The following is a 24,051-nucleotide window of genomic DNA, read 5'->3' as shown; positions in this document are numbered from 1 at the left end:
GAATTGAAAAAGAATGGATGTGTGAAATTATCACAGAAATTATCACAACACTGTAAATCAACTATATTTCAATAAAGCTTTGAAAAGATACATAGATAAAACAGTAGATCTTTATCTATATTTTTCTTACTCAAATATTTCTTTTTTCCAACACATCTGAGAATGATTGTGGACCTGAGGTACCCCTTCACCCCTAAATATTTCAGTCTGTGTTCCCTAAAAGCTACATTATGTCATAAGATTATAAAAATCAAGACGTTACATTGATTTCATATTGTGATTTAATATAGAGATCTTATTTAAACTATGTCGATTGTCTCACTAATGTATTTTATAGTAAAATAAATACATGAGCTTTTCTGGTCCAGAATGGCATTGAGTGGTCATGTGTCTTCAGTTTCCTTTGATCTGGAACAGTTCCTTAGTCACTATTTTTGTGACCTTGACATTTGTGAAGAGTCAAGGCTGGTTATTTTGAACAGCGCTTCTCAATTTGGGCTTGTCCGATGTTTCCCGTGATTAGATTCAGGTTCTGTATCTTGGGGAGAAAACCCACAGAGGTGATGTGTCATTCTCAGTGCAATGGGTCAGGAGGCATTTGATACCATGTGATGTTAATTTTGATCAGTTGGTTAAACTTCAGCACATGGCTGGTTTCTCTGCTGTAAAGTTACTGTGTTTCTCTTTGCTGTTCTCAAGCATCTCGTGGGAAGATACTATATAAATATATAAATATTCTGTTTCTCATCATACTCTCACCCACCATCATCAGTGGTTCTTGCCTGAATCAGTTGTTACAATAACAAGTGCCAAATGGTGATTTTTCTAATTTCAGGATTCCTTTTATAGGTATTATTGGAATTCTATTCTATTTATTTACATCTGGATAGACTCATGAGTACTTATTTTATTCTATGAGTTGTAATCCCTTACCATCATTATTTAATTTAATGCTCAAATTATCTTACATCTAGCCAATGGGAGCCTCTTCAAGTTGGCCCCTTTGTCCTTTAGATGTGTCCCCACCACTTGTTCTGTGCTTGCTTACTTTCCGACGAGCTTAAATGTTCATCGACATTTCCCTCGCCCAAATCTGAAATCAGCCATTTCTCCAAACAGCCCTAGTTTCCTTAGCAGAGAATTTATACTTCAATTTTAAAAAGGAGGAAGGGAGAACAAGGAAGAGGAGGAAATCAAGGAAGAGGGCAGTAGGGGGTTACAATTATTGTGGAATGTGTTTAAGTGTTTACATTTACAAATCAGAAGGGTTTTTTTTTAACATGATGCAGGAGTTCTCTTGTGGCACAGCAGGTTAAGGATCCAGCATCACTGCAGTGGCTCCAGTCACTGCTGTGGTGCGGGTTTGATACCTGGCCTGGGAACTTCCCCATGCCATGGGCATGGTCAAAAGAATGTGATGTAAATATAATTGTACTCCTCATAAGATAATTATACCAAAAGCCTACATTTGAGGTTCTTCCTGCATATGGGTCCAAATTATCTCTCCGCCTCCCCAGCGCCCTCTGCTAATGTGCTCAGATGAGGAGGAAAGGGAATTCCACAGTGTGATGGTGAATCTCAGTGAGCTCAGCTCTGGCTTCTCTGACACTTGACCTTGACTCCCACCCCCAGAGCAGCTTTTTTAGTATCTATTTTATATCTTCAAATATTAGGATTTTATTCAGTTTTATCTGGGGAAATTTTAGGGCAGTGGGGTGGGGTGATTTCAAATCGTGGATCTGCAAGTGACTTAACATCTCTATGCCTCAGTCACCTCATCTGTAAAATGGGCATTTACTGCCCCCAAAGGATTTTGGAGAGAGTGGCACTCGTTGATGTATGTCAAGCACAGGGAGAAGCAGCTGGCACCTAGAAGTATTATTACCCATGATGGTGGTGGCTGTCATGACTTCAGAGAGGCTGCTGCCTTTAGAGATACCTTCCCATTCTTAAAGTCATCAGGACACTCCCTGCCCTCAAGGATTGGTGCTCACAAACTATTGTTCATAGCCCAGGACTGGAAGATCTCCGCTCTGACGTGTCTTCATCCCCAAGCACCTGCAGGCAGCTGTGCATCAGTCAGGAACGTTTCCAGTGCAATGACAGAATCCCAACTCCTACCAGGTTACACAAAACAAGAATCCGTTGATTCCAGGGGTGCTCTCTCAACCATGCAGGCCCCAGGGACAGCAGTAGCTCTTGCTGATTTCCTTTCATCAACTCTCCTCAGTGACCCTGTCAAGTATGCCACCTGTGTGCTGCTGATGCACACATGAAGTCTGTCCTAATCAACCGCATAAGAAGGGACAGACATTGTGACAAAGTTGTGAGCTTAGAAATACTCTGTAAACCTCAAAGCCTTAGACCATGTTGGGGGTGTTGGTGTGTAAGTCAGGATCCCTCCTAGTCTTGGTTTCACCTCCTGAGTTCCACTGAGTGACATGACAAAGAGGAGAACTGGATTTGGAGTCCCAAACCAACCACCACCTTCCCTCTTATAGCTCCTACTTGCTGTGTGACCTGATCAAGTTACTCAGTTCCTCTGAGCCTCCCTGAGTGAAGAGATATTGTGGACCTGCCCCGAGGGTCTCTAGGAGAATGATGATGGTGGGAAGGGATTGCTCAAGTCTGGACTTCCCCACTCACTGTGCGTTGTGGGGCTTCTTGGGTATCTGCAGGTGCCTCCTTCCTTCTCGCTGATGGTTCTATTTATTAACATTTTGGCCGCAGAGGATCCCAGTCCTCTGCCAGCCACTCTCTGCATGACCTTAGAGGTAACCTCCTGTACCAACCGCCCCTCCCCTGCCCCGTGACGGTCTCTCTGAGCCGATCTGCGGCTCCTAGACGGCCAGCACACCATCTGTTTCATCCACTGTCGGATGCCCGTGCCTACAAGAGACCAGCACAGACCAAAAGCTCGATAAATAGCTCCGTGAACAGAGGCAAAGAGGAATCAGGGAGGACCAACCGTTGTTTTACTCCCAGGCGTTAACCAACAAAAAGAAGAATTATAAACACAAAGTTACAGAAATCGTCCGCACGGCTAGCGGGGCATCACCTGCCCGTGGGCTTCTCGCGAGACTGACGCGAGATCACGTGCGTGAAGCTCGGCGCAGTGTTCAGCCAGCAGATGCTCCATCGATGTCAGGGGGATTCGCAAACAAGGACCCCCTCAGAGACCGGCATTGTCTGAGGGTCCCTCTGCTCCTAGCAGCCTGGCACCAGCTGCTAAGCTTACATTGGATTCCAAGGAGGGACATCGTTGTCCTGGGGACAGAGGTGTCTTTCTGCTTCCTTCTCGAGGGACCCTGCGCCAGATGAAAAGGTAAGGAGAGGCTGTGGGCCGGGCTGAGAGGACACCGCCCTCAGCTCCTAACCTGCCCCTCAGATAAGTGGTCTCTTTTTTCCAGGCCTCAGTCTTTCCATCTGGAAAATGGGCATGTTTACACCAGCAGCTTCTGCCTCACAGGGGTCCTGAGGGCCAAATGAGGAAATCATTTAAAAGCTCTTTTAAATAAAAGGTCACTAAGGAAGCTCAATGGATGATGAAAACCTTTCACACTCCCAAACCAGACCTCACAAGGCCCAAGAGGTGCCCAGATACCCATTTTAAGACTCCTTCCCTGCTGCCCTCTATCCCCTCCTCTTCATCCTTTGCTCTAATCAATGGGCCTTGCACAACCCCCACCTCCCCGCCCTGTGCTGGCTCCGAGAGGGCTTTGTGTAAAGGCAGGGGTTGCAATGGTCCCTTATTTCTGTTGACTTGGAAAGGACTCCTCCTTTAGAATGACTGAAACAGGGTGCTCTATAGGCCCCAGCCCCACGGGCAGCTCACAGCCATCTCCACCCCTCCTGAAAGGTGAGTCACTCTGTCAACATGCCTGTCTGATGTCACAGCTGGTTCGACCAGATGCCCCTGGAGCTGGGCCCCCACCCTGGCCTCGCTGGAACCCTCACCCTCCTCAGTGTCAAAAGCCCATGTCACATGCCAGCCAGAATACCAGGACCCCAAAGCCCCACCTACTTAAAATCTTTCAGAGTATCACAGTCCAACAATTATTACTGAATGACATAGAGGAAAAAAGGGAAGTTTTCTCTCCCTCCCTCTCTGCCTCTATCCATGCCCCAAAGGAAACCACTATTAACAGCTTGCTGTAGAATTCCTGTAGCGGTGCAGCAGAAACAAATCCGATTAGGAACCATGAGGTTGCCGGTTTGATTCCTGGCCTCTCTCAGTGGGTTAAGGATCTGGTGTTGCCATGAGCTGTGGTGCAGGCCCCAGTGGCTCAGATCCCGCATTGCTGTGGCTGTGGTGTAGGTGAGCAGCTGTTGCTCCAAGTCAACCCCTAGCCAGGGAACTTCCATATGCCACAGGTGAGGCCCTAAAAAGACAAAAGACAAAAAAACAGAACAAAACAAAACCACAAAAACAGCTTTCTGTGGAACATCCTGGATTCTGTACAATGCCTATTCTATTTTATTCATTAGGATTTTGGGCGGTTTTGTTTTGTTGGCTTTTTTTTTTTTTTTTTTTTTTTTCTTTGATTTAGGTGCAGCATATGGAAGTTCCCAGGCTGGGGATTGGATCGGAGCTGCAGCTGCCGGCCTACACCACAGCCACAGAGCCACAGCAACACAGGATTGGAGCCACATCTGCAACCTACACGGTGGCTCACAGCAACGCCAGCTCCTTAACCCATTGAGTGAGGCCAGGGATTGAACCTGCATCCTCATGGATACTAGTCGGGTTCATTACGGCTGAGCCACAGTGGGAACTCCTAGGGTTTTTTTTTTTTAAGTTTGTAGCGTTGTGTTCATTTCTGATGTACAGCAGTTATACTCCCATGTATATTCTTTTTCATGTTTGTTTCCATTATAGTTTATGGTTTATGACAAGACATTGCCTACAGTTCCCTGTGCTATATAATAGGATCTTGCTGTCTATTTTTTTTTTTTTTAATCATCAGGACTTTATTTTTTGGAGCAGTTTTAGGTTCACAGCAAAACTGAGGGGCAGGTACAGGGATTTCCCATATACTCCCAGCCCCGACACATACCTAACCTCCCTCACTATTAACATCCCCCACCGGAGTGTGCATTTGTTACAAATGATGAAACTTGATGTATGATAATCACTCCAAGTCTGTAGTTTCCACTATGGTTTACTTTTTGGTGTTATGTATTCTGTGGGTTTGGACACAATACATCATCACATGTATCCATCATTACAGTATCATAGAGCGTATTTTCACAGCCCTGAAAATCCTCTGTCCTTTGCTCATTCACCCCTCTCTCCACCTCCGACCCCTGGCCACTAACCCTTTTATTGTCCCCAGAGTTTCGCCTTTTCCTAAATGTCTTATAGGTGGACTCCTATTGTATACGGATTTTTCAGATGGGCTTCTTTTACTTAGTAATATACATTTAAATTTCTTCCCATATCTTCTCATGGCTTGGTAGCTCATTTCTTTTTCTTTCTTTCTTTTTTTTTTTTTTTTTTTTTTTGGTCTTTTTACTATTTCCTGGGCCGTTCCCGCGGCATATGGAAGTTCCCAGGCTAGGAGTCGAATTGGAGTTGTAGCCACCAGCCTAGGTCAGAGCCACAGCAATGCTGGATCCAAGCCGTGTCTGCAACCTACACCACAGCTCATGGCAACGCCGGATCGTTAACCCACTGAGCAAGGGCAGGGACCGAACCCGCAACCTCATGGTTCCTAGTCGGATTCGTTAACCACTGCGCCACGATGGGAACTCCCTCTTTTTCTTTCTTTTTTGGCCACCTGAGGCATATGGAGTTCCTGGGCCAGAGGTCAGATCTGAGCCACACTTGCGACCTAAGCTGCTGCTGCTGCAACACTTGATCCTTAACCCACTGTGCCAGGCCTGGAATCAAATCTGTGTCCCAGGGACTACAGCGCTCTAGGGATACCACCGAGGTCATTGCACCACAGTAGGAACTCCCCTTCCTTCCTTCCTTCCTTTCTTCTTTGGCTGTGGCGTACAGTGGCGTGTTGTGGGATATCAGTTCCCAGACAAGGGATTGAACCCCGGCCACAGTGGTAAAAGCATCAGATCCTAACCACTAGATCACCAGGAGTTCACGGTAGTTCATTTCTTTTTTTCTTTTTCTTTTTAGGTCTGCACCTGTGACATATGGAAGTTCCCAAGCTAGGGGTTGAATCAGAGCTACAGCCGCTGGCCTACACCGCAGCCACAGCAACGCAGGATTCGAGCCACATCTGTGACCTACAGCTCGTGGCAACGCCAGATCCTTAACCCACTGAGTGAGGCCAGGGATCAAACCTAAATCCTCACAGACACTTCGTCCATTCCTTAACCTGCTGAGCCACAATGGGAACTCCTGGCTCATTTCTTTTTAACACCGAATAATATTCCATTGTCTAGATGTACCATAGTTTATTTCTCTATTCGCCTACTGAAGGACATCTTGGTTGCTTTCAAGTTTTGGCAATTACGAATAAAGCTGCTATAAACATCTGTGTGCAGGTTTTGGTGAATGATTGCTGGATCATATGGTAAGAGTATGTTTAGTTTTTAATGAAAACACCAAATTGTCTTCCAAAGTGGCTATAGCAGTTTGCAATCCCATCAGAAATGAATGAGGGTTTCCTGTTGCCCCACATTTTCTCCAGCATTTGGTGTTGTCAGTGTTCCAGATTTCGGCTATTCTAATTAAGGTGTGTAATGGTATCTCCTTGTTGCTTTAATTTGCATTCCCCTGATGACATATGCTGTGGAGCATTTTTTCATGTTTGTCATCTGTATGTCTTCTTTGGTGAGATGCCTCAGGTTCTTTGGCCCGCTGTCTAAATTGGGTTGTTTATTTTCTTAATGTCAAGTTAAAGTGTTCTTTGTAGATTTTGGATAACAGTGCTTTTTTTTTTTTTTTTTTTTTTTTTTTTTTTTTTTGCTTTTTACGGCCACACTTGCAGCATATGGAAGTTCCCAGTCTAGGGGTCAAATCAGAGCTACAACTGCTGGCCTATGCCACAGCCACAGCAATGCAGGATCAGAGCCGCGTCTGCGACCTACACCACAGCTCACAGCAATGCCAGATCCTTAACCCACTGATCGAGGCCAGGGATCGAACCAGCAACCTTATGGTTCCTAGTCAGATTTGTTTCCACTGGGCCATGAAAGGAGCTCTTTTTTTTTCTTTCTTTTTATTTATTTATTTATTTATTTTTAGATAACAGTGCTTTTTCAGATGTATTTTTTTCTAAGTATTTCCTAACGATCTGTGACTTGTCTTCTCATTCTTTTGATATATATTCAACTTGTAAAATTTAATTAAATTTTATAAGTAATACAGAATTTTACCTTCTTTGGGAAAAAGCTGCAGAACAAAATCTACCTTAACTTTTACCTCCCATTCGAGTCCACTCTCACTGTGACCTGTGTGTCATGCTTGTTGCCTCTTCCAAGTGTATTCTTCCCCGTTTTTCTCTTTGTGCTTTTTATTTGTATATATTTCTATTCCTCTGGGAAATATATAGCTCTATTTTGTGTGCATGTGTTTTACATCAGTGCTGGCATATTGTACTTATTATTTACCTGTCACAGTTGTACTGAATCCTGAAGACCCAGCCATGTCAAGACATACACAGCTATCTCATTGTAAGCATAGAGTTGCACGCCATTAAATGATATGTCACAATTCATTTAGCCTCTCCCTAGTGACATACTTGAGTTGCTCTCATTTTTTTCTTTTGCTCCTTTACAAAAGTTTTTTTTTTTTTAATTTGATCAAATTCATGCCTCTTGAGAGTTTCCTTCATGGCTCAGCAGTTCATGAACACTTAACCAGGATTCATGAGGATGTGAGTTTGATCCCTGGCCTCACTCAGTGGGTTAAGGATCTGAAGTTGCCATGAGCTGTGGTGTAGGTTGAAGACGCAGCTCTGATCCTGCGTTGCCGTGGCTGTGGTGTAGGCTGGCAGCTGTAGCTCTGATTCCACCCCTAGCCTGGGAACTTCCATAGGCCGTGAGTGCACCCTCCCCAAAAAATTCATGTTTCTTAATTGTATTAAGAGTAAATAAGATTCCAGTGTTTACAGCAAAAATCAGTAATGCATTCCCTTGCCTCTCCCCTTATATATACATTTATATATCCTGCTCCTCTGAGAAAATGACGTACTACTCTTTCAGCTGATTCTTCTGGTGTTTGTCTCCATATTTCTGAGTAATATGCTTATATGCTCTTGGTTGATGTATCAACCTGAGACATTTATCTTCTGTCTTCTTATTGGGGTAAATGCAAATTTCTTGCTTTATATGCACCACACCCACATACTTGCCTCTGCTCTCTCTGTCCTTCCCATATCGTTATATGACAATTTTCTGGGAGTTCTCTGATGGCCTATCGGGTTGAGACTCCTGCATTCTCACTGCTGTGGCTCTGTTGCTGCTGTGCGGTGTAGGTTCAATCCCTGGCCCAGGAAGTCCCACATACTGCCTGTGTGGCAAAAAAGAAACAAAAAACAAAAATCAAAAAATCCAAGCGAGAACCTGAAATAAATGTTGCCACTCATTAAAAAAAAAAAAAAATTCTGGTTAAATCAGTATTCTCTGTTTACATTACTGTGACTGTGGAAGTTTTGTGTTTTTTTTCCTGCAGCAGTAGTTCTCTACTCTAACAGTACCCAGGGAGCTTTAAAATCACCTAGGGAAATTTAAATAATCCTGAAGCCCAGCCTGCATCCCAGTTCCATTAAGTCAGGCTGTCTTCTACTTTTTCCTTCTCAAATGTCCATGGGATTTTTATTTCTGCTCTCACATTTTTAATTTGCAAGAACTCTTTCTTGTTTTCTGTTTGCCGCTGGTAGCAGACACTGCTGGCATACGCCCTTGGCATTCACCCCTGTGCGCTCCCCAAGGCTGTTTACTGCAAGAATCTATGATGCTCTGCCCAAGGGCTGAGTTCTTCCAAGTAGCATCCTCAGCCTGAGCACAAGACAAGCTGGAATTAGTGAAGGTCACGTCTCCTGGAAGCAGTGGATCCTTATGCACCGCTTGAGACACCTCCGAGGGATATTCTGTACCATCTTCAAGGATTCCCCAACGAGATCAAGCTCCAGATGCCCACAGTAGTTAACTGGCTGGAATAATGCACCTTTTGTTGGCTTCCTGTTGCTCCGCATCTCACTTCCCAACTCCTCAACCAGTATTTTCTCGGATTACCTTTCCATAATCACTTGCACTGAATCATTATCTCAGATTTGGCTTCTGGGGAAACACACCCAAGATATCCCCCTTTTTTAATTTAATAAAATCTCATTTGTGTTTCATGGATGCGATAACTTATTGTTTCTCTGAGAATATTAATTGTAGGGAGACCTTACATTTGTTTAATAAGTTTCACTCTTGGAGTTCCTACTGTGGCACAGGGGATCAGTGGCATCTCTGGAGCCCTGGGACTCAGGTTCAATCCCCAGCTGGGCACAGTGGGTTAAGGATCTGACATTGCTGCAGCCATGGCATAGGTCACAGCTGTGGCTTGGGTCTGATCCCTGGCCCAGGAACTCTGTATACCACAAGATGGCCAAAAAAAAAAGTTTCACTCTTGCTGCTACATGGAAACTTAGCTTGGCCCATAATATCTACAAGTTAGCTTTCTGGGGTCTCTCCAGAGATAATGCTCCAGTGTCTCAGGGAGGGTATGTGCCTGGCTAACAGCATCCTTAGAGCCAAGAGGTGGGAGGAACCAGGTCTTCCTACTCAGCACAAAGACTTTCCTGTTACATCCCAGTTTGCAGTATAGTGACTCTCCCTACCTTCTGCCAGACGTAGGTCTGGAGAATCCCCAGTTCCATTTTTTTGTAGAACAAACTTCTGCCAAGGATGAGATGGGGTAGTTGCCTACTTGCATCAGATCCGAAAGGGGGTCTAGGTGATTCTATTCCGGTTACAATTGCTAAATAAAAAGTTACCTCAAACTCATCAAAACAGCATTTATTTTATCATCTGTCATAGTTTCTGTGGCTAAAGAATTTAGGAAAGTCTCTGCAGGGTGCTTCTGGCTTGAGATCTCTAGTGAGGTTGCAGCCAGAAAGTGACTGAAGCTGGAATAGCAGGGGGCCAAAAATATCTCTTTCTGTTTCTGTGTCTCTGTCTCTGTCTCTCTCCTTAGTCTCAGGTCCAGTCCACGGGGTTTGGGGCACTACTTTGGGCTTCCTCACAGCATGGTGATCTCAGGACAGTCACAGCGCTTACATGGAGGCTTAGGATTACAGCACTGTGTAAGTTCCAGCTTTGGAAATTACGCAGCATAACCTCCACTGTGTTCTGTTGTTACAAGCCTGTCCCAATTCAAGGGGAGGGGACAGAAATTCCATCTCTCAACAGGAGGAGTGTCACGGTCATCCACGTGGAGTGAGAGACAGCTGTGATCATCTTTGGAAAGTACAACCCTCCGCGGTCGTCTCACTGCATCTCATACACAGCTCCTAGCCTGCTTCTGCTGGTGGTCCCTCTGCAGCTCCAACACGTCGTTCTGATTCAGCTCCTGGCATTTTTAGATTCAGTGCAGAAATATTTCTGCGTCTCATGGGCGCCCCCCTTGTACAGATCTACAAGCTGGGCAGTACTGAGTAGAACCATATCTTAGGGGTGCCATTTATCTTGTAAACACTGACTTTGTTTACTTGTTTTGATCATCTTCCAGCGGGTGGCAGGAAAAGGGGTGCAGTGGGAAAGAGCATATTAGGTCCATTTCCCACCAGATGGAAGTCAAGTATCTAGCGCTACTTCCTCTTCATCCAATGAAGCTGTAAGCCTAGCGGGGAGTCTGGCTGCTTGTTGGCACCCCCTTCTGCAGGTACCTTCAGCTCTGCTAACTCACCTGCTCTCCACCTCCTCCAAATTTAACACCTCTCATCTGCTACTATCCTCTCACCTGCTCTGCTCTTTTTGGTTCTTCTGTGGGTTGATAGGTTTCGGTCAGATACTTTGATTTGCGAAGGGCTTTGGGAGGGGGCATGTAAAATACTATTATTTTAACTGAAAGCACCATGCTTCCATTTTTTCCCCTCATATAAATTGCTGCAATAAAATCTTGTACACTTAAGCAAATGTTAATACCTCTCTGTATAGTTGACTTTTACAAAAATGCATCATGCTATACACGTTGTTGGGCAATTCCCTTTTTTCAGTTAATGTATCCTGGGCATCTCACAAGGTCAGTCTACCTAGATCTGCTTTATTCTTTATGATAAGAGTGTAATGTCCATGGGAGGGACAGAACTTTATTCCAGAGGAAAGCAAAGGGGGGGAAAAATCTCCTTTTCATCATCCTTATTCCCCCAGGCAGAGGGATGGTTCCCCAAGGGGCACCCCCAGGTCGGGGAGAGGGTTTGGTGGGAGGGGATAGCATGTACATAGGTGGTGTAACTATATCCATGACTCCATGTACATAATCATAATCATAATGTAGACACTTCAGATCCTAATTTTCCTCCCATGGCTTTATTGTTAAAAACCAAGTTTTCTCTTGGAGTTCCCATCTTGGCTCAGCGGAAACGAATCTGACTAGTATCCGTGAGGTCACAGTTTCGATCCCTGACCTCACTAGGTGGGTTACAGATCTGGTGTTGCTATGAGCTATGCTGTAGGTGGCAGGCGCAGCTCGGATCCCGTGTTGCTGTGGCTGTGGTGTAGGCCAGCAGCTGCAGTTCCAATTCAGCCCCTAGCCTGGCAACCTCCATATGCCATGGACACAGCCCTAAAAAGACCAAAAAAAAAAAAAAAAAAAAATTAAAACCAAGTTTTCTCAACTTAGGCACAATTCACATTTTGACTGGATGATTCTTTGTTGTGGGCTGGTCTGTGTGTTGGAGGATGTTGTGCAGCCTCCTTGGTCGCTACCCACTAGGGTAGCATTTCCTCCACACCCCCAGCCAGCAATGACAAACAAAAATGTCTCCAGACTTTGCCTAATATTCCCTGGGGCAAAGTCACCCCCCCCCACCCCCGTTAAAAACTGATTTGAAGTTCTCTTAGCAACAAAGGACCCAGTTAGCTGTTTTTGCTTCCTTTGTTTCTGGTAAGACTAGTTGGTTATGATTTTCTAGGAAAGGACATAGGTTTCCACGATGCTGTTCCCTGGAGTTGTTAAGATGGGGGGTAATTTCTCTCAATTTACGCCCAGATTTTTTTTTTCCTATCAAGTTTATTTACTGGTTTTCTTTTAAATAACTTTGAAAAACTTTGAAATGTAATACATATTTATGATCGAAAGTTGTCAAATACAGAAAAGCATAGAAAAGAAATTTAAAAATTCCCTTTAGGCTCCCTTCAGATAATTATTGATAATAGAATTTTGGTGATTCCCCTAATAGCCTTCCAGTCTTTTTTCTCCCTCATTCTCTGTATAGGATGTGTGTATATAAATATGCATATTGTGTGTATAATATTTTTTTTTGTCTTTTTTTTTGCTATTTCTTGGGCTGCTCCTGCGGCATGTGGAGGTTCCCAGGCTAGGGGTCGAATCGGAGCTGTAGCCACCAGTCCACGCCAGAGCCACAGCAACGCGGGATCCGAGCCGCGTCTGTAACCTACACCACAGCTCACGGCAACGCCAGATCGTTAACCCACTGAGCAAGGGCAGGGACCGAACCCGCAACCTCATGGTTCCTAGTCGGATTCGTTAACCACTGCGCCACGACGTGAACTCCCCTATTTTTCATATAGCATGGTAATCTCTCCTCTTGCTTAGGCCCCAGATGATTCTGTATTCATGCATCCAGAAAGCTACTCCTTACTGTTTAAATTCTGATTGTGTATACTGATTAAGCCGATCACTTTTTGAAATACAGCAAGTGACCTCTGTTCCCTGTTAAAGTATAACTTTAAAAGCATTAAAAAACATGACTCTCATACAAATGAGCATGCACCCAAGATATATTTAATTTGCTAATGAGGGAACCAATAGGACAGTGAAAGATGGTGCAAAGCAGGATTAGAGGAAAAGGCGTTATCCAGTCCATCAGGAAAGGCACGCTAAAATCAGTTTGCTAGAGTAGAGATAACACTGATTAATATCCCACAGGGCAGTAAAACTGTAACCTTTAGGTTGTCCTTTCTACCAGACAAAAACCATTTGCATCTCTACCAAACAACATTCTGCAAGTTTACACACAACTTTATAGGATCCAGTCCCCAAGCAACAGGAAAGTTTGTCAAACAAAGGTACATCCCCCAGATAAAGAAATCATTCAGAGGCGGTCTGTTAAACAATGCTCCAGCTCGAGCTTAAAGGAGACGCACACCTCCTTCTGCCTTATTTTCAAGTTTGGGATAATTTTTCTTAATATCCCTATTGAGAGCTGCTTCTCCAGGCAAATTCTGCAGTGTTTCCCTAAGGGAAAGGGCCGTAGTCTCTGCGGTCTCCTTGACATCTTCCATCTTGCTGCCTCTTCCCACATTCTGGGGAGGCGAGCCCCCAGGGACCTGGATATTTCCCATTAACTGTCATGTTGGGCCAGGTTTCCTATTCCATATGGCCCTTCTCCTTCCTCTCTCTCTTTTTCCTTTCTTACTTACATTTAAAAAATATATAAAACCGCTTTACTGACATGTAACTCCCTTGCCACACACTCATTTAAAGTGTACAATTTGGAGTTCCTGTCGTGGCTCAGTGGTAATGAATCCGACTAGGAACCATGAGGTTTCGGGTTCGATCCCTGGCCTTGCTCAGTGGGTTAAGGATCTGATATTGCTGTGAGCTGTGGTGTAGGTTGCAAACTCGGCTCAGTTCCTGCGTTGCTGTGGCTGTGGCGTAGGCCGGTGGCTACAGCTCCAATTTGACCCCTAGCCTGGGAACCTCCATATGCCGAGGGAGCGGCCCTAGAAAAGGCAAAAACAAACAAAAAACAGTGTACCACTCCATGTTTTTTGGTGTATCCACAGAGATGTGCACTAAGTTGTTAAATATGTTTATCATCCCCCAGAGAAACCCTGTACCCATTAACAGTCACGTGCCATTACCTCCCAGCTCCTGGCAAACAGTAGTTTACACTCTGCCTCTATGTGTTTGCCTACTCTGGACATGTTCATGGAATCATAACAGCATGTGAGTCTTCTGTGTCTGGTTTCTTTCATTTAACCTAATATTTTCAGGGTCCATCCATGTCGTACCATATATCAGAATTTCATCCCTTTTTATTGCCAAATTGTATTCCATTGGATAAATATATTATGTTTTTATCAGTTGATGAACAAAGAAGTTGTTCCCGCTTTTGGGATCTTATGAAAAACGCTGCTATAAATATTAATGACAATGTTGCATTAATATAATTTTGTGTGGATATATGTTTCCATTTCTCTTGGGTGGAGTTTCAGAAGTGAAATTTCTGAATCATAGAGTAAGGTTATGTTTGACCTTTTTAGGAGGTGCCAAGCTGTTCTCCAAAGCAGCTGCACCATTTTACATTCCCACCAGCAGTGTAGAAGGGTTCTAATTTCTCCACATCCTTGTCAGCAGCTGGTATTTTATTAATGCCAGCCTAATACTACCTAACCAGGTTCATTTGCCCAGTGTGCAATAAATCAAAATGCTGATATGCCTAGTTTTTCCGCAAAGAAAGGGTTTATTTAAAAGGGAGCCAAGTGAGGAGATGGGAGAACAAATCTCAAATCTGCCTCCTTGAAGGGGGATGCTTGGGATATTTATGGGTTAAAGAAATAGGTTGGTCTTAGGGGTGGGGAAGGATGTAGGAAAAGGTGAGATAATTGGTGTTCTCTTCGGGCATATCTGAATTACATGCTTCTTCATGGGATGCATGTTCAAAAATGGAGGTGCTTAGCATGACCTGAGGGTGGAGTTTTTGGCCATCTGACATCCAAAGGTCACCTAGCCGACACTGGTGCATGCCCAGTTGGAGGGTCAGTGGCCCCACCCTAACTTGCTCTGCTCTAACCAGACACCAGCTGACTCCAAGTGCCTGGACAAGAACTCTGGCAAACATCTTACTATTTAGGCTACGTGCAACTTGGAGGACGTGCAAGGTTTTTCGTAGCAACAATTAAAACTACCTTGATTAGTGGAGGCAGGTTACAGGTGTGACGGACGTACCTGATGATTACCTGCGGTTTTACTGGTGGCTGTGCAATGGTATCTCATTGTGCTTTTGTGGCCTTGCTACTTAAACTAGTCTTGCACAGAAAACAATTTTGCATACCATCGAGGTACTCAGCCCAGTGGCCTCAGTTATAAGCTTCTGTTGGTGAGTTGAGTCTGATGGGTGAGTAAAGGCTGCCTTGCTGAGCCATCCCATAGATGGCAGCTCCCAGAGGGCCAGGGCGGCTAGACCAAGCCCTGTTCACCTTGGGGAAAGCATCTAGAATGTGTAGTCTTCTGGCCAAGAGTGGATTTTGTTTTCTGGTAAATGGAGGTGGGAAATACCCGGGTTGTTGTGTGAGGCAAGAGAGGGGAGGAGCCCAGCCTGGTGCTGGACTGGACCCCTGCAAAGAGGTCCCAGACCTCTGTAAGCTGTCTTTTGAGTCTTGGCCAGAACAAAATGACCTTCTTCAACACGCTGCCAAACTGTCAGAGATTCCACCACTTTCCCCGAGCTAAGTAAATAAGTTGCCACCTTTTAAAAAATGTGAATGGTTCTGGGAGGAGCAGTCATCTTGCAAGGAGTCAATACCTTATTGTGAATTAGCTTATCAGATAACTACTCACATCCTGCAGAGACAGGGCTGGGAGGAAGTGGGAGTTTTGACTCATTGGGAAGTGGGGGGAGGGACAGGAGGGAGCTCTAGTTGAAAAGGGGTAGCTCTGCTCAAGGGGTAATATCTCAGGAGGCTAGGACGGGGCCAGAATTGGGATCAGGAGCCTGCTGGGAAAGTTTTCACCTCCATTCAGCAACTGATCAACAGAGATCATGTGTAGTTTAGTGTATGTCTTATGTCCTGCTAAGTGCTTTGCATACAAGTGTTCCATTTTATTTATTCAGTGATTAACAAACAATTTCGTGCCCCGCCATCTCTCACACTCAACATGCTACATCTAATTTATTGCAGATTCTGTTGACTCCCCCTGAAAAATGATTCTGGAATCTAGCCCTTCCTCACCACCTTCCTAGCGGAGTTGCTCATTCACTGGTTTACTGCTGGTCTCTCCGGCTCGTCTTCCTGCTTCCCTCTTTGCTCACTAGAGCAACCCTTTGAAAACAACGTCTCTCCTGTATTTGATGCTCCAGTGCCTTCCTACCTCGGTCATTATAAAAACCGAAGTCTAACAATGGCCTACAAGGCACTCGCTACCTGAACTATCCTCTCTTACCTGGCTGACGCCATCTGCCTACTGGCTCAGCTACAAGACTCCTGCTGTTCCTCAGACACGCACGAATTTCTTGTTCACCTCGGAGCCATGGCAAGGACTGTGTGTTCTGTCTAGAATGTTCCTCTCCCAGAAACTGCATGGTTTATGCCCCTACTTGCTTCAAGTCTCAGCTTAAATGTTGCCTCCTCAGAGAGGCCTTTCTTACCACCGCCTCCTCCACCTAAAAGAGCTTACAGGTTCCAGATTGCCCACCATCAGAAAAGAGGGTTACAAATATGGGGAGGGAGAAAACTAGAATCAATTCTATGGTGTAATAGTGGAATTAGAGATATGGAGTGAACTCATGGTTTCCAATATACGCAGATCTAGAGAGAAAGAAACATAGAAGGAAATGAGGTGTGTGTGTGCATACATATATATATATATATTCTCTAGCTCAGTCCCCTGGAGAAGGCCTGGCAACCGGTCCAAAAGAGTGAGCATGACTTATGCCCAGATCTTGGTTTCAAAATACTCTTTTCCGCTGAAAAGTATCAGGACACCTTGGAGAAATGGTTGATTCTGGGCCTGGAACATAGAAAGTACAAGATGGACTTGGAACATTTTTTTGTGCCAAAAAATTGAAAAGTGCTCAAAGGATGATAGAACATCAAAAGGATACAGGAGCCAGCTTGAAGGAGCTCCCACCAGCCAGATAAGGGACAGTTTGAACATCAAAATAACTGATGACAAGAAACTGACTATAATTCATTGAGTAAAATAGGAATCTTTGAATTCATGACAATATAAGGAAATACATAGAATGTTTGATGAGGACAAGGATAATTACCAGTTTTCAAAACACTTCCCCGTAAAATACCTAGTCCTTAAAAAGGTAAACGACATGAATGTACAGTGGAGAAATCTGACAGACACTACCTTAATAATCAAGTGATAGACGTTAATACCTCGGGGAGTTCCTGTTGTGGCTCAGCGGTAACAAACCTGACTAGTATCCATGAGGATATGGGTTCGATCCCTGGCCTCGTTCAGTGGGTTAAGGCTCCAGCATTGCTGTGAGCTGTGGTATAGGTCATAGACACAGCTCACATCTGGCATGGCTGTGGCATGGGCTGGCAGCTGTAGCTCTGATTTGACCCCCTAGCCTGGGAATTCTATATGCCACAGGGGTAGCCCTAAAAAGAAAAAAAAAAAAAGTTAATACCTTTGGTAATGGGATGATAGAAAATATACATCACTTGATAGGATGGTATGAGAAAAATGTGGCATTATTTTTGTAATATTTCTGCCAAGGACATATAATCTGAATCAAATCATGAAGAAATATTAGATAACCTCAAATTGAAGAAGAGGCAACAAAAGTACTGGCTTATAATTTTCCAAAAGAAACTGAGGAACTGTTCTAAATTGAGAGAGAATAAAGAACCATGACAGCTGTAAGTATGTGTGGTAATGGACATTAACTAGACTCAATGTGGTGGTCATTTCACAGTATATACACATATATCAAATCAACATGCTGTGCACCTGCAACCAATGTCATAACTCAGTCATTGCTCAGTTTTTTAAAAAAGGAACAACTAAAAGCCACATGTTCTAAAGGACATTACAAATGGCAATTGTGGAGTTCCCCTCGTGGCTCAGTGGTGAACAAATCTAACTAGGAATCATGAGGTTGCGGGTTCGAACCCTGGCCTTGCTCAGTGGGTTGAGGATCTAGCGTTGCCGTGAGCTGTGGTGCAGGTCACAGATGCGGCTCGGATCTGGTGTTGCTGTGGCTGTGGCGTAGGCTGGCGGCTGCAGCTCCAATTAGACCCCTAGCCTGGGAACCTCCATGTGCTATGGGAGCAGCTCTAGAAAAGGCAAAAAAAAAAAAAAAAAAAAAAGGCAAACAAACAAACAACAACAACAAGAAAAACAAATGGCAACTGTAAGGGGCAAATGGCAAAATTAGAACAGGGTCTAAGGATTCTGACATGGTCAGAATGACACAATTCTTGTGTAAATTAATTAGGGTGAGTCCCTGCTTGATTCGACTGTGGCTCCAGCAACCTCAAAGTTCTAGTGCATTTGCCACTGGGGCCACCTTCTCCCAGCTGTCTCTGTCACCAGTGTTTGTGTGTCCTCCCTCACTTTCTCAACGAAGGGATTTGTCCCCACCTTAGCGTGTAGAGTTCTGGTTTTCTCCTTGGGCTCGGATTGCCTTTCTGGGGCTGGCAGGTCATCCACAGGAACTCCTGTTGTACTTTATTTTATTGCGGCAGCTGAGCTGGCAGGCCTGTGCCTTCACAGGGGCAGCCCAGCACTAGCATTTGGGCTCCCCGTGTCATCTTCTAGTCAAACAGGAAGACTTCTGCAAGCATCCAGAAAGGATATGCACTTCCTAAAAAGAAAAAGTAGAACTTTCAGGTGCATCATCTTTTAGTTTAGCTGGTTCTTTGTTGTTGTTTTTGTGTGCTTTTTGTCTTTACTCCTCAGGCTATATCCCCTTGTATCTGTTGGAGGAAATAAAAGTGTCACATTTCAAGCTCAGAGTCTTCTAAACAGAGGCCTTAAGATGAGGAAGAGAGGGGGCTGGGAACCCAGGGGGGAAAGCCCAACATCAGGAGGATTCCTCCAGACCCTTTGCCTCCAACAATCAGAGCAGCTTTCCTGCTTTAAAATAAGACAAGCCGGAGTTCTCACCGTGGTGCAACAGGATCCATGGTGTCTCTGCAGTGGCAGAACACAAGTTTGATCCCCAGCACAGTGGTTCAAGGATCTGGCATTGCCGCAACTGCGGTGTAGGTTACACCTTCAGCTTGGATCTGATCCCTGGCCCAGGAACTCCATATGCTGCAGGGTGACCAAAAATGGAAAACGAACAAGAAAAAAACACCAACTCTAAATTGACAAGCAAATATCTGGGATTTCTGTGGTGACAAACTCGCAGGGACAGCTAATACTACTGTGCTTTGTTTTTATTCTATTCTATTCATTTCATTTCATTTTGCTTTTTAGGGCCACGTTTGCGGCACACTCAGGCTGGGGTCGAATCAGAGCTACAGCTGCCAGCCTGGACACAGCCACAGCAATGCCAGATCCAAGCGGTATCTTCGACCTATACCATAGCTTACAGCAACACTGGATCCCCAACCCACTGAGCGAGGCCAGGAATCGAACCTGCATCCTCATGGATACTAGTCATTTCTGCTGAGATGCAACGGGAACTCCCTATTAATTTTCATACTACATCTATAATGGGAAAAAATGCTAAATTTTATTTAGAGGTTAGTGAAGAAATTTTTTTTCAGCCACGTTTATGAGCTTGCTGATTTCTAGCCAACCACCAAGTTAAGGACCCTGGGTTAGCACATGGTGAGTCTGACAGCCCAGAAATGGCTGCAGGAAAGGACTCACAGAAAACCCAAGGAGGAAATGATTCAGGCTGAAATCAGGGCCAATGCTGTGGGCATCTAGACAGGAGGGTGGAAGGGAGCTGCCAGCTGGACAGAAAGCCAGCTGGACCTGGTGATGGATAGGAAGTGGGAGTTGATGGTGATTCTGGACAATTTAGAAGAGCATTTGGTTTGCCCGGAAGAGGATAAATGTTTTCGAAGTACAATGGCCTTGCCAGAGGGTGTAGTGCCTGCCTCAGTAGCGTTCAACCCACACCCCTCCAAATGCCCCCCTCAACCACTCAGGGTGGGCGCAGCTCTCAGGAAAATATTGTCTGCCCTCCAAAGTATCCCTCCACAGTCACTTGCCAGTCTGTGAGGAAGGATCCTGCAGGACCTTAAATGCAAATCCCTTTTAGAGAGCTGTAATTTACATTTTAGTCTGATTGAGTTTATCTATCTTTCCCTGAGAATAATGGGAGGGTTTAAATTTACTGAGCTTTTCAGAATAGGTGGGTGATGGGGGCAGGGATGAAAAGTGTGACCCCAAACAAGGCTGAGTAAAAGGGGACCCCACAGCAGCACCAGCAGAAAATTTCTGTTTTTAGTCTGGGCAGGCTCTGCCACATCCCCTCACCCCTCTTGGAGGGCATTTTCTGGGAGAAGGGCACACCATCATCCACACTTTAAGGATGATGAAGAAAAAAAAAGAATCAAAAAATGATATCCCTTAGCACGTGGTAGGAATGGACTCAGGTGGAGGGCTGCTGCCAGTGGGGCTCAAATGAACAACTTGATTCACCTGCCTGGAACCTCAAAGACACACAGAGGTGGGAGCCCAGCAATCCCTGTGGATGCTTTGGATTCCAGAGGGAATTAAAACCCTACTCCCCCACCCTCTGCAACCTCCCAACTGGTGAAGAGCCCTCATAAACCCATAGATTGTTGAAGGGAAGGGCTAAGATAGTCAACAGCATCTACACATTGGTTATTTTTTCAGACTGTAGGAGCAAAATCAGGGAGTTCTGTGGTTCAGTAGGTTAAGGCTCCAGCATTGTCACTGCAGTGGGTTTGATCCCTGGCTGGGGAACTTCCACATGCCATGGTTGGGGCCAAAATTATAATAATAATAATAATAATAATAATAATAAAAGTAAAATCAAATGATTCCAAGACTTAAAGGCACTTACAGTATCTCCTTGCTGTTCTTTTCCTATGCATTTGTTACAAGCCTGAGAATTTACCTACAAAGTATGTGCATACACTTTGGTACAAAGCAAAGCAAAAGAGCATATCTTATATTTTTTTATTGCAGAGAAAAAGGCCCGGAAGAATACATACCAAACTGCAGGCATGTGGTAAACATTTTATCTCACTGACTGAATTTCTTGAAAAAATGTTTGGTAACTATATTCTACTGAATGAGTTTCTTATTGCTGTTATAACAAATTCCACCAACTTGGTGGCTTAAAACAATACATATTTATTATCTCACAGTTCATGGGTTCAGGAGTTCAAACTTGCCTATGCCATGGGTGCAGCCCTAAAAAGACCAAAAAAAAAAAAAAAAAAAAATCCTGTTTTAATCACATCTGCAAAGTCTCTTTTTCCATGTAAAGTCATATATTGACATACTCATCTGTCGCAGAGACTAGAAAGTCGATATTTTTGGGAACAAGGCTGGCATCATTCTGGTTATCACAAATACTTGTGTAGTTTAAAAAAAACTATTAAAAACTTTATATAATTTTTATTATATAAAAATGCTAGAATTTTCTCATTACCTAAAATCCCTGATAGTCATAATTTCTAAAGATGTCTAATATTTCACTGTAGGGATACACCATAATTTATTTAACCTGTCCCCCAACTGGGTATATTCAGGTTGTTTTACATTTTCATGATTTTAAAATGATGATTTTCATGAAGAACATCTTTGGGTCTTTTGAGGGATATATTGAATCCGAAGTAGGTTAAGAGGAGTTGCCTGGAGGCCTAGCGATTAAGGACTCGGCCTTGTCACTGCTCTGGCTTGGGTTCGATCCCTGGCCTGTGAACTTCCACATGCTGCAGGTGCGGCCCCCCAAAAAAGAAAAAGAAAAAGCAAGAAAAGAAGTGGGTTAAGAAATAGACCTGGTGGTCAGAAAGACCGGAGTTCAAATCGAAGCTCTGCTTCAGTTATCCATGTCATTGGAGTCTTGGTTTCTGCAACTGCAAAAAGTGGATCTTTACCACAGCTTCAATATCACTGGCTTTTTTTTAAAATTTAATTTAATTTAATTTAATTTAATTTAATTTTATTTTATTTTATTTTTTTCCCACTGTACAGCAAGGGGGTCAGGTTATCCTTACATGTATACATTACAATTACATTTTTTCCCCCATCACTGGCTTTTTAAACAGCTTTCTTGAGATATAATTCACATACCACACAATCCACTCCATACGGGGTTGAATTCAGTGGCTTTTAGCCTGAGGGTTTTTGCAGGATTCAATGATATTGAACACACACACTGTTACTACTCTGGATAATTCTTTGATCATAATTTTCATTCTTTTCTTGGACTAGGTTCTTAGAACCAGTAATATAGTATAACAGCATGTAACAGCCTCAAATATTGTGGAAATAGGCCTTGTGAAGATAGAAGTTGTTCTTGCAAGGGTTTTTTATGGGGCGGGGAGAGTTCGGAGAGTTATTTTTTAGTATTTGGATAGAATTGTGGGGCATAGGAGGAGTTGGTATGAAATTGTTGGGTGAGTTGACTCAGGACGCCCTCTTTCCTTCTCCCTTGTGTAACCCTGAATTATGCTCACCCCAAACCCACACACACAGAGCAACTAGGGGAAGTCATTCTGGTTCACTGAATGGCCCTGGCATGTCTCCCACCCCTGAAGAGCCACTGGACTGCCCCTCTCCATATCCATCCAGTGAGAGTTGCATTGGCACCATCTCTGGTAGCCCATCTTAATTCACACCAAGCACATTGCATGGCAAACTGGCAGGAAGGAGAGGAGGTGGGTCTCCACCAAGTCTACGGGGTGTCCGATCTACCTACTAAGAAACCACAAAGGCATACTCCATTTGGCCGTGGGAGGACTGACTGCAGATTTCATGGCCGAGTTAGCAAAGTGTCAGGCAAACCCAAGAGCATGTTGCACCAGAGCGATGTGTGGGTGAATCCTCAGGCATCCCAGCAGGCGTGGGAGCAGGTTACATGAGATGGGTGTGGGTTTGCTAGTGAGGAATGAGAGGAAGGTGCAGGGAGGGTGGGTGGGGTCAGAGGTGGGCGAGGGTGGAGGTGAGGAATGGGGCCCCAGCTGGGGTTGGACCTAGTAGTTAGACCAGTAGTTTGGAACCATTTTTGGGTCATGGCCTCATTTGGGAATCTGATGAATGCTAAGATTTCCTGCACACGCACACACGCACGCACACACGCACACACGCACACACACACACACACACACCCCAACCCATAAATCTTGCACACAGTGTCAGGAGTTCCATCAACCTAAAAAGCTCATCCAGGGGCTCAGGATTAAAAACCTCCGGTCTAGACTAGTTCACAGGGACTTGTCACAAAGAAATCCAAAGGCTGCATTAAGAATTTGAGAACATTTGTTTTTTTGTGTGTGTGACAGAGATTTGGGGAGTTTTGCAGGTTTGGGAATTAAATTCCAAGGCCCACTTATTCTATAAATGGTTTTTTCTTCCAATTTTTATTTTGAGAAATTTCAAAGTACCAAAAAATTGCAAGCTCACATAGTCTTTAATCACATTCCCCAAGTGTCAACATTTCTCCTGAATCTCTCCCCTCTCCCCGTTCGTGCTTGTGCTCTCAGGAACTTATGTCTCTCTGCAGAACCGTTTGAAAGTTGCAGATATTATGATACTTCATCCCCAAACATTTGGCATGTAATTTCCAAGATCAAGAAAGTTTCTTGCCTAAACACAATATAATCCTCTCACTCATAAAACTGAACATCGATACTTTGATACTTTTATGTATTCAAGTTTCCCAAGTAGCCCCAATACGGTGTCCTTTTATCTGCATTCTTTCTCCTTCCCTTCCTCCCTCTCTCCTTCCTTTCCTTCCTCCCTCTCTCATCGGGGATTGAATCCAGAATTATACACTTTATTTAAAATAGTTACATCTCTCAGTCTCCTTTAATCAAGAGCACTACTCCAGAGGTTTTTTGGGTTTCTTTCTTTTTTTTTTTTAGAGTCCAGGCTAGCTGTTTTGCAGAAAGCTCCCCAGTTTTGATTTGTCTGATTAGATTCAAGTTAAGGTTTGGCGGCAGATGTTGTGTCCTTTCTTGGTGCAGCACATCAGAGGGTCCCTTGGTCCTTTACTGGATGATGTCAAGTGT

General features: G+C 44.2%; 1 long non-coding RNA gene across 1 annotated transcript; it reads left to right on the top strand.

Annotated features, from left to right (window-relative positions):
* Positions 2,810 to 9,312, top strand: LOC110261426. Its single transcript, XR_002345509.1, has 2 exons — positions 2,810 to 3,325; positions 8,847 to 9,312. It is a non-coding gene; the product is annotated as an uncharacterized LOC110261426 (long non-coding RNA).

The sequence above is a fragment of the Sus scrofa genome, chromosome 6 (genome assembly GCF_000003025.6).
Source record: "Sus scrofa isolate TJ Tabasco breed Duroc chromosome 6, Sscrofa11.1, whole genome shotgun sequence".
Taxonomy (NCBI): Eukaryota; Metazoa; Chordata; class Mammalia; order Artiodactyla; family Suidae; genus Sus; species Sus scrofa.
Note: the sequence above shows the minus strand (reverse complement) of the source record. Positions and strands in the feature narration are given on the sequence as shown.